Source organism: Hylobates moloch, unplaced genomic scaffold, assembly GCF_009828535.3.
Source record: "Hylobates moloch isolate HMO894 unplaced genomic scaffold, HMol_V3 SCAFFOLD_11, whole genome shotgun sequence".
Classification (NCBI taxonomy): Eukaryota; Metazoa; Chordata; class Mammalia; order Primates; family Hylobatidae; genus Hylobates; species Hylobates moloch.
The window spans coordinates 52944105-52960574 of record NW_026652286.1 but is presented as its reverse complement, the minus strand read 5'-3'; the positions used below and the strand labels follow the sequence as shown (position 1 = coordinate 52960574).

Here is a 16470-nt window from a genome sequence, read left to right as displayed (position 1 = left end):
GGTACTGACAAATTCATAAAAAAGCAGCGTGTTAAACTGTGATAAATGAGGGGAGAAAGATGCAAACCCAGGATATACAAGCGCAATTTATTCAGTGCTCTAAATTTTAGAAAGTTGATTTTATTCACATATTAACAAATAGTTATGAAAACCTTTTTATCTGCAAAGAACTGCTCTTGATCCTCAGAGTAAATGACACAGAGTAAATGACAAAGTAAAGAATGATATTTTCTGATCTCATGGAAATAATATCTAGCATGTGTTCATTGTACACAACCTAGCCTGCTATAGGATCTCTTCACAAAACATGGTTAATGACTACTATATAGAAAACAAAGCCACCTTTTAGTATTTACAACCAGGTAAAGGAGAAAGTAGCTCATCTTTTGTCACTACCATCTCTAAATGCTCACACACTGAGTTTGGACCATGCAGCCTGGCATTCGGAACATCTGTGTTTCACTTTCCTGCTTTCTTAGGTTAAGCGCACCTTTCCAGACGTGCTGAGGCCATCTCAGAGTATTGTGTGTTTATTTACATGGGTCTAGCACAGGGCAATATTCAAAAAACTGCAACCACATGACTAAAAACACAGATGCATTAAACAGTTCATTTAAGTTGTTTCTTTCAAATAACTGACATTTAAAACTTTTACCTAATAGACAACAAAAAGCATATTTCCCCTTATATTTATATGAATCTTCAATAAACATTACAAGTACCATTTATCGAGCACCCATTGCATATGGAGAATCTTGTTTACGTATTATATGCATTATATTATTTAATTATCACAACTCCTAATGTTAGGTTTATTTATTTGAGAAATAAAAATAATGTATTTAAGTTACACTGCCCATTTTCGGCAGAACTAGAACCCAAGCCAACTTCATCATGAAGATTCCCTTTGCTTTTTTTTTTAATACATTGCTCTGTGCTCCCAACTTTGTACTTCTCAAAGTGCTTTTACAACAATTTGTTCTTATAATTTGCATGAAAATCTTTTATGGTTGATATTGTTCGTGTTATTTTGCCAAGACAAAAACTAATAATACATTGGGAAGTAACATTTATTTAATACCAGTTGTTCAACATTTTACTTTTGTTTGGTTGTTATATTTTTGTTTCAAGGTCATTTACTATATTCTCACATTCCTCACTTTCTTAGGTACTATGGATACAAAAATTAGACCATGTTCCCTTTCCCAATTATTCAAATAAATATTATATTAAGTACATAAATTTTAAACATTCTATTTCTATTTGTTTCAGAAAATATTTAAGTGCTATCTATCTATCTGCCATATAATATCTCTGGAGTCATCCAAAAATGTATAATTCTTTCAAAGAATGAATGATTTTGCCCACCAATTATTTTTTATACTATAGCTAGCAAAAATAAGAGATGTTATAGAAGGGGAAAAATAAACAAATATTAAAATCTGAGGCTCAGAAACGTATAGCTCAAACCTGTCATTCTTATTGCATGTTTTTTTTAACCAGGTAGTAGCATCACTGAGTCCCGCCTTCTCTCTGGTCCTTTTCTCCATCTAGAAGAGATTATTCCCTAAGGCCTGAAAAATAGCAACTTAGAAAAGATGTATAGACAGGCTGCTCCACATTGAGCTCCTGTCTGTCCACAGTCAGTCCACTGTGGACAGGCACTGTGCCTTTGCTTTTCTCTCCAGAAGGGCCTCCTCCTCCTCCTCCTCCTCCTCCTCTATCTTTTGACAGTGATTGACAGCTACAACAAGTTGTTGTGTCAAAGCTCCCACAAGTCAATTATGAAAATGATGTGCACTTGCTTAACGATGATTGTAAATTGCTTCTGGCTGATCTGAATAATGAGTTGCAGTGATGCTAATCAACATTGGGCATATATAGTACCGTGTTCCCGCCATCAGGTTTGCAGCTGCAGCTAGTTCACCTAAATGAGAGTGTTTTCAAATTTCTCATGGGCTGAGGCAGGATGCTCACAATGAAGAAATCAGGAGGAGAGGTGAGGTTGGGCTCAAGAAAAAAAGGTAAAACAAAACAACAATCATTTTTCACAGTTGTATAAGCCCTATTTGTATCAGTCCCTTATGACTCTGGTTTATGGAAGCAGGAAGGAAGCCAACATTAGCTAAAGCCAGATCCTTTACATATATGTAATGATATGTAATGGGTTTTATCATTGAATCTTCACGGAAGCTCTGTGAAGCGACTATTGTTAATGAAACTGAAAATTTGTGCATGTATTCTACGAAACTGGCAGGTGTTACCAAGCCAATGGGTAAGTAAGGATTTAAATTTCACCTATTTAATTTCAAAGCTCAGTCTATCCTACCCGTATTACCAAAAAATACTATCTATAGAACATCTGATTTAAACAATCCCCATGTACTTATTTAAAGTCCAGCTTCCTCGGCCCCACCCCACACATACTAGGTCAGAATCTCTGCGGGATGCATGTCACAAGTTCCAGGAATATACAGTTCTAACAAGTAAGTCCAGGTAGTATTCATATACACTAAAGCTTGATAATAATTTTACCTCACCTGGAGTATTCTTGCTGTCTCTCAAAACCTCAAAGTTCTATAAGACTCACCACAGCTAAGCATTTCAATTCATCACAAAGACTTACTAATTTGGCTTTATTCACTATATCTGAGAGGGTTTTTTCTTTAGAAATTGGAGAAATACCATTTTAATTTATTATTGCATAACCTGCAACTTTCCTATTCTTTCCTCTTTCTCACAAATTGCTTTGTGTATCATACTGGGTCCTTTTACGCAGTTTAAATGAGGCTTGGAACAAAATAAGGTGAAATGACCTAAGCAACATCATCATACATTGCAATATGCTTGGTTCAGAAAGTTATAGGTGGAAGAACACAGGACTAGAGGTTAAAAAAATAAATTTTAACACTGGGCTTCTCACTGTTTCCATAACCTGTTGTCAATCCCTCTGGTTCATCTTTTTCTAGTAATAATAAAAGCCATAATTTATCAAGCTTACAAAATTAACTTTCTTTTCTACTTCAAATGAGGCATTGGCTTGCAAAAGCCAATTCAGAAATTGTTTGGCAGTTCCTTCAATTATTAAACATATATCCCCTCAAAAACTTGTACACGTTATTCATTATTTCAAAAAATGGAAACAAATGTACATGAACTGGTGAATGGAAAAGTAAAGTGTGGTGTAGCTATACAATAGTATATTATTGGATAGCAAAAAATAATGTAGTATGGATACATGATAAAACATGGATAAACATTTTGCTTAGTGAAAGAAGCCAGTTCTAAAAGATCACAAATTGTGTGTTCCCATTTATATGAAATATGCAGAATATGCAAAGCCGTAGAGAATTAAAGTAGGTTAGTGGTTGTCTAGTTGGGAGGGGGATGACAGAGTAACTGCTAATGGGTAGAGGGTTTCTTTCTGAGGTGATAAAAATCTAAAATGGACTCTAAAATGGTGGTGGCTGCACAACTCTACAAATATACTAAAACTGATTGTACATTTTAAAGAGATGAATTGTAAGATATGTTAACTATCTGTCAATAAAGCTATTTTAAAAAGTAAGGTATTAGAAAATAATATATTAGGCCAGGCGCAGTGGCTCACGTCTGTAATCCCAGCACTTTGGGAGGCCAAGGCAGGCGGGTCACAAGGTCAGGAGTTCAAGACCAGCCTGACCAACATGATGAAACCGTGTCTCTACTAAAAACACAAAAATTAGCCTGGTGTGGTGGCATGTGCCTGTAACCCCAGCTATGCAGGAGGCTGAGGAAGAAGAATCACTTGAACCCAGGAGGTGGAGGTTGCAGTGAGCCGAGATCGCACCACTGTATTCCAGCTTGGGCGACACAGCAAGTCTCCATCCCCCCTGCAAAAAAAAATAAAAAAAAAAAAAAGAAAACAATAGATTATACAGGAATTGTGCCTATGTTGTTTTTACTTGAAGCAGTGGTTCACAGCATCAGTAAACTCTTTTATTATTTTTAGAACAGAAACTTATAAGAGGAGCAATTTATGGTTGTTCTGAGTGTTAACTAAGAAGTCTGGAAATTAGAAAATATGCCAATAAAAATATCAGGGTCATTATATATGGTTTTGGAATCTGGGACAATCAGTATCGGTGTGATGTAAATCAGTTCTTGAACGTCATGATAAAGGAAACTGAAGTAGGTCAATCTAGAATGATACTTGCTGGATGGATTGAAAAAGTGAAGCTTTAGCAGCAAGTAGAAAAACTGAAGCATCAGGTGCAGTAACTCATCCATTGAGTGAAAAGGTTCTTCCCATGTCCCCACTCTCAGAAATGCATTCTGAAATTTGGAAGAAACAAGACATTACACAAGTACATGGCCTCAACTACCAAGGGGAAGGGCAAAATACTATCTTTGATTTAATTCCAGGCTTCAGTCTCTAATTCTATGGCAAAGATTGCTCATGAATTATTTGTTCCTCTGCCAAGCTCAACAGGGATAACTAGCCTTGCTCTGGGAATAGGAGTTTGATGATTGGGTTGCATGAACCCTGGAAGCCTGGAATATTCATCTGTTTCTATTTGCACATTTTTCGGTCCCTCCTGACTGCAGCACTCCCCAAACCTACATGGAAGAGCTAAAATCAATTCTGGTAAATCTCATCAACTTCTAGGACACTGTGGTAGATTTCCTTCAGTTTAATCTCTAGCATTAACTGGAAGAAACATTTTTTTACTCAGTCACTACATTTGTCAAGAAGTAATGCTATGGTTGAATGCTGCACGAAATGATAGAGATTAACAGTAGCACAATACTAGACATTTCTTTTTTGCTATTCCACTTAACGCCTGACGTAACCTCATGAGGTAGATGTTGTACCCCTGACTTTAGAGATAAGAAAACTGAACTTCTGGGAGGTTAAATAACTTACTTACAGTCACATAGTCAAGAAATGGAGATGGCAAGAGTTCAGGTCTAGGTTTGTCTGATTGCAAATACTATAACCTTTCTATTGCTTCACTCTGTTTGGCTTTAAAGGTAAGCTTTATAAATAAGCTCATAACAACCTTAAACTTTCAGAAAGAGTCTTAGCAAATTATGGTTCAGATAGCAAGAAGGGCATGAATAAAGGTTTTGACATTGAAAAGAATGCTAACGTTGACTAAACACTAATTAGGTGCCAGGTGATTTCACAACAATAACAATTGTGAATGTTAATTTTTGTTTAGGCTACAGATGGGGAAAATGAGGCACAAGATAGCAAATTACCTTGGTAGTGCTCGTTTTTTTGCTTGATGATATTCTGCCTGTCTCTAGAATCTATGTTCATTCTAATATTCATGCTGAATGTGTAGAAAAAGAATGAAAAGACTTGAGCTGGAAAAGGAAGAATTACAAATCTAAGTAAAGCCACAGCAGTTGATACGGTACATATTGCTAACAGTATCAAAGGCCGATGTGAAGACCTTTAATTTTAATTTGTAAACACCTTTTCAAGAAATAAAGGGGTTTGATCTGCCAGAGTAGTTAATGTATTTGAGAGTGTAAGTTGGATTCACTGCCTCCAGGAATTCTACAAATTTTGTGATTCCATGCTCCTTATTCTACATATTTCTTTGTAGCAGATACTGATGTGTTCAAGAGCTGAATTAAAAGCCACATACCATTCAGAACTATGTACCATAGTACCATGGGAGATAAGATTCTCATTCAACCTGAAGGGTAGTGTGTTTCTGGGAGACCTTCTGGTGCAGACCATGTCTTAGCTATAACTTCAAGATCCAGTCAAAATTAGCAAGGTCCAAGACAGGGGATGGGGAGAAGATGATAAGGAAGGGGAGGAGTGTAAGGAGATAAGATTTTTGTTTAGTTACAACTTTACTCATCTATCAATAGGAGCTTTCTGGTCAAAAAAAGGTGGCACCACTTCCATTAAGATAGGCTTTAGAAGGTGGAGTAATTAAGCAAGTCTTGTATTCAGGTAAAAAAGTGACAATGGGAAGTCAAAGAGACTTATAATTATTGACTCAAGAGAAAAAAGTATGGCTATATTTTCCAAAGTAGGTGATGTATAAGGTAATTTACAGAGAATACATGAGTTTCCATGCTCAAATAAATTAGGAAAATGTATAGCTAATCAAAATTAAACTGGTTTCTTGATGGTATGCCTTTTTAGAACTTTTATTGCCCTAATATGCATTTTAAATCTCTAAGAGAAAAACATAATATGCAGCGTTTATTAAATTTATTTGATCTCAGATCACTTTTTTTTTTTGTAGAGCAACCTAAGGAATTAATGTTCAAAGAGACAGAAATTTGGGAATCACTGGTTAAAAGAAAGGTCTTTGATATCTAACAATATTGGGCTAAATCCCAACCTATTAGGCATAACTGTAAAATCATGGGACAGTTACTCATACCTTTAGCTGATTCCCTAGCTGTTAAATGAGAATGACCATAATACCCCAGAGAACTTCTGTGAGGATTAAATGGATATGCAAAAGCTCTCGACATAATACCTGGCTCAAGGTAAGCACTCAATACATGGTCGCTGCTAGTATTATTGTTAACATATTTCAAAAAAAGAAACAGAAGCTTATTGTTATATTCAGTGAAGTGACATTAAGGAGAGGGGTATGAATCTTATAAATATTCATTTTGCACAGATGCTATACATTATTTTAATGCTAGAAAATTTAAGGTAGAGGAGTGAAGGAAATTGTGTTGAGATTCAGAAGGAAAAAAAAAAAAAAACAGTATCCCAACAAGAGGCCAGCCAGTAGCTGATTTCTTACCAGAAGTGCTGAGGTAGTTAAATAGTGTCCCTGTTATTGCAGAACTTAGTGCAGTTGGTGAAAAGACATTTAGATAATTAAGATGTTATGTTTTAATCAAGAACAGGGTGAGTGCCAGAATCCACAACTTTAAGATGTCATTTCCAAAGGCTGACCAATAACAGCTTATAGAAAGTGTGGCAGGAATTGCTGGTTTTCTCCTTACCAACACTCTTTCCTCTAACCCACCACTCCTTCTTTTCCTCACTTGGATTGGATGGCATTGAAGACAGGGCTTTATGCCAGGGAATAAGTCTTGGATGCGTTAATTATACTTTATCTTCTTGAAAAAAAAAAAGATGGACAGAGTTTGATGCAGCAAGGATAAAAAATGATGGTTGTATATAGACTATGAACATTTCTTTATGATTCCTGGATTCATTGCTTCTATAGTATTAAACAAATGAAATCAGTATTCTACCTTTAATGTGTGTTGAGTACTAATTTGAAAATTAAAATATTCTATCCTGAATAGTCTTCGATCCAGGAAATCCATTATCTGTTTAAAATTACTATGTACTGGGTCTCTAGTTTCATTGCATTGACTCTCTGACTTGTTCTCTATTTTTTTTCCTACCTCCATACTTTCAACGGAAAGTCACTGGATTAGTAGGCAATCTTTCAAGGACGTACTATGTACATTTCCAATCCTGTTAGTGCTCATATGATAATGCTGCAGTGTGTACAAGAACTCTTTCAAACCAGAGGACACACATGTTTTTGAGTGTTTGAATCTGTTCCAGGAGCTACTCCAAGAATGCTACATTTATATATCAACCATTATCAATATAATTTCCTTTTGGATTACTGCTTATTTATTTTAATTTTTTATGCCTGTTATCATAGTTTCCTTTTCATTATAATAAAGATCACTTCACCTTGGAAAGTTTCTTAGGACAGCCACTCTATGGGCTCAAATCCATTAGTGCTGTTTGTTAACTTGGAAATGGACCAAGTTCTTGGCCATAGTTTGAACATTAAAAGTGCATCATCTTTGATGGGGAAGATAAAAGTAGTCATTGCTGTGGCTTTATAAAGTTGTTAGACTAGAATATCAAACTGTTTCACAGCTATTCTATTACAATCACAGACTGAAAATATCTTCTTCTTTCCTTGTTCTAAATGTTTTGATAGGCAGTGATGTTTTCACTAATGCACTCTTGTACGATGGCTTTACTTTTACTTGTGTCAGTCTTGGAAACAGAAAAGGAGAATCAGCATATTTCTGTATATATAATATGCCTGTCAACTTTTACGCTATGCCTCCTTTACAGACATACAGTTTAGGAATTTTAGAATTCATCTGCTTCTGTCCCTTAATTTTTTCCTACTCATCACCAAAATAAAATTCAAAACCTTTAGTTCGAAATTTCAGTTTATTCACAATGTAGCCCTTCTTCTGCCCTCCATCTCCTCATATTCCATGCTACAGACAAATGGAATACCCCCTGTTTTCAATACACACCATTTAGTAACAGCATGCCTTGACAACTCTGTTATTTTGGCCTGAAATGCCTTCTACTCCCTTCTTTTGTCTGACTAAAATCCTACTGAGCTTTCTTACTTGAGCTCATATAATAGTCTTACTCAAATGAGCTCAGTTGTTCCATCTTCTATTTCTTTTCGTGTGTGTGTGTGTGTGTGTTTACATACCTGACTCTTCAACTGGACTGCATTTTATTTGAAAATAAAGATCAAATCTTGTCAATTCTTCATGATCTGTCTCTAGTCCTAGGATGGAAATAAAACATTTCCAAATTTAAATCTCGGTTCCAACACTTATAACACTTATTCTATGTGCTTTTGAAAAGGATCACCGAACCTTCTCCTCCTCTGTAAAACTGAGGTAATATCTAAATTGCCAAGGAACCCTTTCAAAAACCAGACTTTCCAGTTCTCTTAGATTAAAAAAGACTTATTATTCCCTTATGTGTAGAGATCAACTGTCATAAATTCTATGATCTTCTCTTGTTATAAACCCTAGCTTTGTAAATGCTGTCCTCCTAGTTCAGATCCTTAAAGAACTACATAATGACTGTGTTAAGGCTCTATAATAAATAAACTGATTATCAAATAGATTGGCTAAGTGTGAACTGTCTATTAGAGATTAACACTTATTAGCAAAACTACTACTAGTAAAACAAAGACATTTTAGAGTAATTAATGATTTACTGAAGATATCACTTTGTATCATTATCTAGATTGTTTTTACCATCATACACTAAGATGTTCCAATGGATTTAACTTATTTGGATTGATTGTTTTCAAGAGAGACAGGACTGTACACTAGATAAAATCATGGGTGCTGAAATTAGGCCTAGGTGCAAACTCTTGCTTAGCCACATTGTGGCTTCATGACTTTAGATAAGTTACTAAAACCCCTGAAACTTCAGTTTTTTCATTTGTAAAATAATAATCCTTATGATTTCTATTTTATAGTATGTTGTGAGGATTATAAAGAACATATAATTATAGAATTCAGAGTAAGTTGAGCACTCAACCCGCTGTTAGATTTCCTGTAACAAAGTTCCTTCTCAAGCTCCACATTCATCAACTGAAGTTTACGTTGCACCAAACCGAAGATAAGTATGTGTGTGTGTGTGTGTGTGTGTGTGTGTGTGTATTTTTTTTTTTATAGAAACCTTTATCTTTTGTTTTGTTTTTTCTTTCTCTTTGAAGGACTCTGTTACACAGAAGGCAAAAGCATAAGATTAGATTTAGCCCATCCCTTTCCAGACCATAACTCAAGAGTTGCCAAGATCTGCCAGTTCTCCTTTGGCCAGCTCTGTTCCTACCCAGTAAATCCAGCCTCCGTGAGCAGTACCATATCAGGGCCACCTGTCATACCTCACTTTGATCATTCTCACATTCTCACACCATCAGCCTGACACTCTGCATTCTACTCCCTCCCTTTCAAATCGGCTTAGATCCTACCATCGATTATATTCTGTCTTACAAACACATTTCTTCCTTTTTTTTTTTTTTTTTTTGCCTTCTATGTTTTTACTCATTTTGTCCCTGGAGATTTCAATTCTGTCCTCCCATCCTCCGTGCTGCTTATCAAAAATATTAATTATCCTGTCTTAAGTTTTAATCTTTATTGAGTGTTTGCTTACTTTGTGTCAGCAGGTATGCTAGTGCTTTGACAAATGCTATCTAGGGTATCTGCTTCTCACAACCACTGAAAACTCTCATTAGTTGAAAATATTATTATCCCTTTTTGACAGAGAAGAAATCAAGGCTGCAAGAGGTTAAGCACTTTGCTAACAGTCATAATAGCTGTAAAGCTAGGACGAGTCCAGGACACTCTAATTCAAGAGTGCTGTCTCTCAAGCTCTAAGAGAAACTGCTGTATTGCACAGGATTCTCTAGAGAAACAGAACCAATATGAGATACACACACACAAACACACACACACAGAGAGAGAGAGAGAGAGAAAGAAGAGAGAGAAATAGTTATTTTTGGAACTATAACAATTGGCTCATGTGATTACAGAGGCTGAGAAGTCTCATGATCTGACATCTTTAAACTGGAGAACCAGGAAAGCTAGTAGGGTAATTTAGTCCTAGTCCAAAGGCCCAAGAACCAGGAAGAACAATGTTCCAGGATAGGAGAAGATGGATGTCCCCACTCAAACAGAAAGGAAACTTGGTCTTCCTCTGCCTTTCTGTTCTATTTAGACCCTCAAAGGATTGGATGCTGCCCAACCTCATTGGTGAAGATCTTCTTTACTTGTTTGCCAATTCAAATATTAATCTCCACAAACACCCTCATAGACATAGACCTTAATACTCCCTTGCCTTGAGTGACTTGCTCAAATTTTCCTTTTCCTGATCTTCTCTGGCAACTTTTCCTTTTTTTCTCTATGTCTGTAACCAATTTATACGTATTTTACAGGACTTGTCATATCTTGTTTTGTAGTGCAGTTTTGCATGTATAGCTAATCTTTTTTACTGGGTTTTTTAATTTGATGAGAACTTACACCATTTCCTTTTCAACTTTTATTTCTTGTGGTGTCTTGCACAATCTTATATAAAGCAGGTATTCAGTAAATGTAGAATTGAACTAAAATGAATTAAATTGATTGCATTAATGCAGTGTTCACAGTTATTTAAAAGCAGAACCTGGAGTTGAGCTCAGGTTTCTCCTAAAACACATTGTCCTTAAAACCCCATACTGTGAAGAGAAAACAGATGTGGATTTTGAATGTACCTCTGCCACTTAGCAGGACTGTGTCTTTGGGTGAGCCGCTTCACCTTTCCTGATACATAAAATGGGAAAATAATGCCTATATTGCAGGCGTGCTGTGGGAATTAAAACAGAAAGCATATGTAAAGCATTTAGCATATGCTTGACCCCTCCTGGCAAACAATAAATGGTAGTTGCATTCAGTCTCGCCTTTGTATTACATAACGATATAAGAAGTAGAAACCACAGCCTTGTTTCCAGTGATTTTTTTTTTTTTTGAGACATTGAAGTGAGAATGAGAAACTCTGAGTGAACAAACAGAATTGCTTGTAACTAGAGTGACTGTCAAGTCTTCTGTGAAGCATCAGCGATCTTAGAAAGCTCTCCAGGTATATTGGAAGAAGAGTGAGGCAGTTGTAGATTACAACTAAGACTGATAATCCCCACTTCAGTTTCATTCCAATTAAGGTTTAAGTAGTGGTTGACAGAAAATGGTTGGGAAAATTAAATAAATAAATATTTTTTTTAAAAAAAGCTTGATCCAGAATAGAACATTAACGTGAACCCAAGAGCATTAGGATTCAGATACGTGAGGCTGCCTGTGAAGTGGCCGTCTTATGAAGAGTGACCCAGAGCAACCCTAACCATGAAAGACAAAGTGGCAACTAAAACAGGAGATAATATTCAGAAAAGGACATTCACAGAAGAGCCATCCCACTCTGTGTCTTACCTTGGCACATGAGGCACTTTGGTCTTCTCTATGAAGTAGGTATTCTGGTCTTCTGCCCCCTAAATTTTGTAAGAAAGGAAATAGAGCTTTATTTTATTATACAGATCATCTAATCTCTGCTAATAGGATATCCATAAAGATGGCTTCAGGTAGAGACTATAAGTTTACATTTTAAACAAATGAACAGTGCACTATGGAACAGAATAATATATCAGATGTAACTTAGAAATCTACTAAAGATAGATTTATTCAACAGATATTTGTTGTATTAAAGTATCAGAGGAACAGACTGACTTATCAGAGGAACAGAGGTCATAGCTATTGAATATATGCCATGTATCAAGAATAATGTTGTAAATTTAGATATAGTATTAAAAAAATACCATGTTCTCAAATATCTCTTGGTATGTAGGAAACAAAGAGAAATGAACAACTACAAATCAGTGTGAGAAGTGAGAAGTCCTCTGCTACAGAAAATTACTAAAATACCATTTTCTTTTACATTATCTTAGGTATTATAGTAAAGTTTCTGTTTTAACCCATTTAATTTTTCTCAAAACTTTATTGGGTAGGTACTATTGTTTCCCCTAGTTTAAGATAAGAAATTCAGAGAAGGGAATCAGATTTTGTATAAGCAACAAGATGTCAGAGGTGAAGTTTGAACCTGGCTTCAAAGTCTGTACTTTTAAATTCTATATATGCCATACCCTTAAGATGCTTTCGGAAATAGCGTTGCAAGAGAAAATACAGTATATCAAACTAAATTAAATGCAGATAAACGGCGAATAATTTTTAGCTTATGTATTTTCCGTGCAATAGGTGGCATGTTTATATTTAAAAATATGTGATGTTTTGCTGAAACTTAAGTTTGATTGCATAGTCTGTAGTTTTATTGGCTGAATCTAGCAACCCTACTTGAATTAAAAAGGAGTCTTGCCATGGCACAGGAGAGACCAAAGATAGATATAAAATGTTTAAGCGACTTTATTTGATTTGAGAGTCATATTTTTTTCTGGTTTTATTCCTTGGTTGCATTTTAAATTTATGTGGTAAAGATCATGTTGCACCACGTATTGTTGTCTGCCTGATTTCATTATTATTATATCAAAAGCATATTTTTATGCCGAGAAAGTTGTGTAAAGAAGAAAGATAATAGAACGAAGATAATAGAGCATGTCTCATTGGTTACTCTAAATTAAATGATGTAATGTACCTAAAGTCTGGCTCTAATGTCTGGCATCTAGCAAGTCCCCAGTAAAGGGTGATATCGGATATAGTGGAGTTGTTATGTTGGTCATGAACATTAATGTTTTTGCTACTGCTGCTACTTCTATAGTTATTACTGAAATAGTAAAGTGATAGTATTGATTCTCACAATAAAATCCTAATATAGCCAGGGCTGAGAAAATGATGATCATTTTCATCATGAAAAACTTATCAGAGGAACAGAGGTCGTAGCTGTGACTCAGGTCTTCTTCATCCTAATTCAACTCTTCGTCTACTTACTATCATAGATTTAGCATATATGGATATAATGGTTAATTTTATGTGTCAGCTTGACTGGGATATCTCTGGGCTATATCTGGATGCCAGATATCTGATTAAACATTATTTCTGGCTGTGTCTGTGAAGGTGTTTCTGGAAGAGGTTAACATTTCAACTGATAGACTGAGTAAAGCTCATGGCCCTCACTAATGTGGGTGGGTGTTATCCAATCCCTTGAGTACCTGCATAGAACAGAATTGTGGAAGGTTGAATTAACTCTCTTGAGTGCTTGAGCTGTGACATCAGTCTGAATCTATCTACAGTGGTCTTGTTCTCAGGCCCTCAGACAGACTGAAATCTATACCACTAGCTCTCTAACTCTTAGGGCTTTTAATTACACTGCTGGCTTTCCTGCTTCTACAGCCTGCAGGCTGTAGAACTTCTCAGCCTCCATAATCTCATGAGCCTGCATCTTACTTAAATCTATCTATCTATCTATCTATCTATCTATCTATCTATCTATCTATCTATCTATCTATCTAATCTAGAAACAAGTAAAAAGTCAAACAAATGAACAAAACCCAAACTATCTATACATAAATTACACTGCATTTAATATGAATTACCCCTATACTGACAGATTGTTTACCAGTAAAAAACTGGCCAAAGTGTAATAAGCCTATTAAATTCAGCTGATCCTGAAATAATACATTGTGTCACAAAAATTCAAAGAGAATGGGAGATAGATATTAAAGTAATCCTGGGAAACATTGTATTAAAATTAGAATGTTTAAGTGAAAATTCACTCATTCAGAGAATATATTTGAACATCTTTCTGTATGAAAAACTTCATTACAAATGGGACCTGTACACAGAAACATCAGTTTGGTTTATTATCCTTGAGGAGTTTATAATTGGAGGAACAGAGAAACACATAAAAGAAATAATCATGTCACCTGAATGACCTCAAACGCTGCAGCTTTCCAAGTACTCTTTCCTTAACTATCCCTATAGTAGTCCCAGTACTCTTAGGTAGTCTAGTTTACCCTTCACATACTTTCTGAGGATCCTGAGACATTTGTACATTTTCTGTTCTAGAAACTCAAAATCCCAACAATACTAAAATATATGCAGCTCCCTGGCAAAAAGTGGCATGCCTCAGAGCCTTTGCTTATACTGTTTTGTCTGTCTAGAAAGCTCTGCCCACTCCACTACTTGGCTAACTTTGTCAATAAAATCTTATTAAAGCCATTTCCTTTTCTTAGCCCATTCAGTCATTGCTGTCATGATTGATTTTTAGTTATTATTTGTCAGATAATATACGTAAAAAGTAGCATGAAACGGGGGAGGATATTGGCTTAAGTGTTCACTCATCAGTGTGCCTATCCAGATGATGTTAATTACTATGTAGTTTCCCTAAGCCTAAATTTTCTTATCAGTAATTTAAAAAGATATAATAATGATTCTATAGAATTAATGTATTAATATATTAATATTCTATAGAATTAATATATTATTAATATATTAATATTCTATAGAATTAATATATTAATATATTAGTTCTATATAATTATTATGAAATCAAATTAGAAAATCTGAAATGCTCCCATGAGGTATATAGTACAGATTAATTCAATAAACAATAGGTATTATCATTTATTTTATTAATGAAGTCTAATGAGGAAGCTGATTGAAATTTATAAAATTTTGAATAGGCTGAATTTTAAGCAAAATAATTTTGTAACACTCATATAAGGCATAGAAATTCTTCTGAAATTGGCCAACAATCTAATGGTAGCTCTTCCTACAGAATAAACAAAACTCTCTTGTTCTAGTAATCTATTGCTCTGAAGCAAATCATCTCAAAACTTACTTGCTTTAGACACTACCAGTCATTTATCTGCTCACAAATAAGGTAGAATTTGGCTGAGACAGCCCTTCTTGGATCCACCAGACATTTGGGGAGGCATTCAACTGGGACTTTCAGGATTCACTTTCAATGTGGCTCACCCACATGGCCAGGAGTGCAGACCAGGACCAGCTGTTTTTCTCCACATGGGTTTCTTCAAGGACTTCTTGGGCTTCTTCATAGCATGCCAGCTGGATTTCGTGAGTAAGCTTCTTAAGAGACAAAAAATGGAGGCTGCCAGTTTAATAAAGCCTGTGCCAGAAACTGGTACAGCATCACTTCCTCCATACTCTTTTAGTCAAGCAGTCATAGGGCCCAGATTCAAGGAGAAAAACATAAACCCTACCTTTTGATAGAAATAATTTTCACTTGAAAACTTTGGGGGTATGTTTCAAAAGTATTACATCTCCCAAACCTCCTGGCAGTCAGTGCCAGAGCCAGGATTTAACTGCAGGTTTATTTGATGCCAAAGCCCATTTTACAAAGACTAGAACAGACCTGAGGAGAAATATAGCAAGTTTAAGAAATTTCCCATGGGGAAATGAAAACTCTGAATCCAAAGTCCTTAAATTAGCTACTACACTATGGTTCGCAAGATGAAATGGACTGCTGCATGCCATACATTTTTAAATTGTGATGCTTTCTATCAATAAACTGTTTGTAAATGAAGTAAATTCTGATGCAGACTTGTGGTTTTAGCCATATGGGCTAGACTACTATTATGAGCTAGAGAGGTAGTTCCAGTGTCCTTTGTGGTTAGATTGGTCATATGACTGAATTGTAGCTAATAGAATATGATCAAAAATGATATCTACAACTTATAGCCATGAACATAAAACACTTCCACATGTTCCTCTATGGGTTTTGCTCCTTTCACCTTGGGAAAGGAGATGATCTCAAGGGCAACCTCGGGAACTATGAACTGAGGATGCCAGAGCTGTCACAGTCTTGAGGGATAATCAAATGGTAAAAATAATAACTTATGAGTGGCTAAATGATATTCAGGTTAAATCAATTCAGAACCATCTGTTTCTTTGCAAACAATGAATTTTTTTTTTTTGAGACGGATCTGTCACCAAGGGAATCAGGTGGGGATCTCAGCCAACGCCATTCTCCTGCCTCAGCCTCTCCGAGTAGCTGGGACTACAGGCGCCTGCCACCACGCCCGGCTAATTTTTTGTATTTTTAGTAGAGACGGGGTTTCACAGTGGTCTCGATCTCCTGACCTCGTGATCCGCCCGCCTTGGCCTCCCAAAGTGCTGGGATTACAAGCGTGAGCCACCGCGCCCGGCCTAAACAATGAATGTTTTGCATATGTACATGTTACTTGGATTTAGACTTCACTGGGT

At 35.8% G+C, this 16470-nt stretch overlaps 1 long non-coding RNA gene across 1 annotated transcript; it reads left to right on the top strand.

The window, feature by feature from the left end:
- Positions 1-4180: 4180 nt before the first annotated feature.
- Positions 4181-15795, top strand: LOC116476749 (uncharacterized). Its single transcript, XR_004250272.1, has 3 exons — positions 4181-5013; positions 6414-6504; positions 15167-15795. It is a non-coding gene; the product is annotated as an uncharacterized LOC116476749 (long non-coding RNA).
- The last annotated feature ends 675 nt before the right edge of the window (positions 15796-16470 follow it).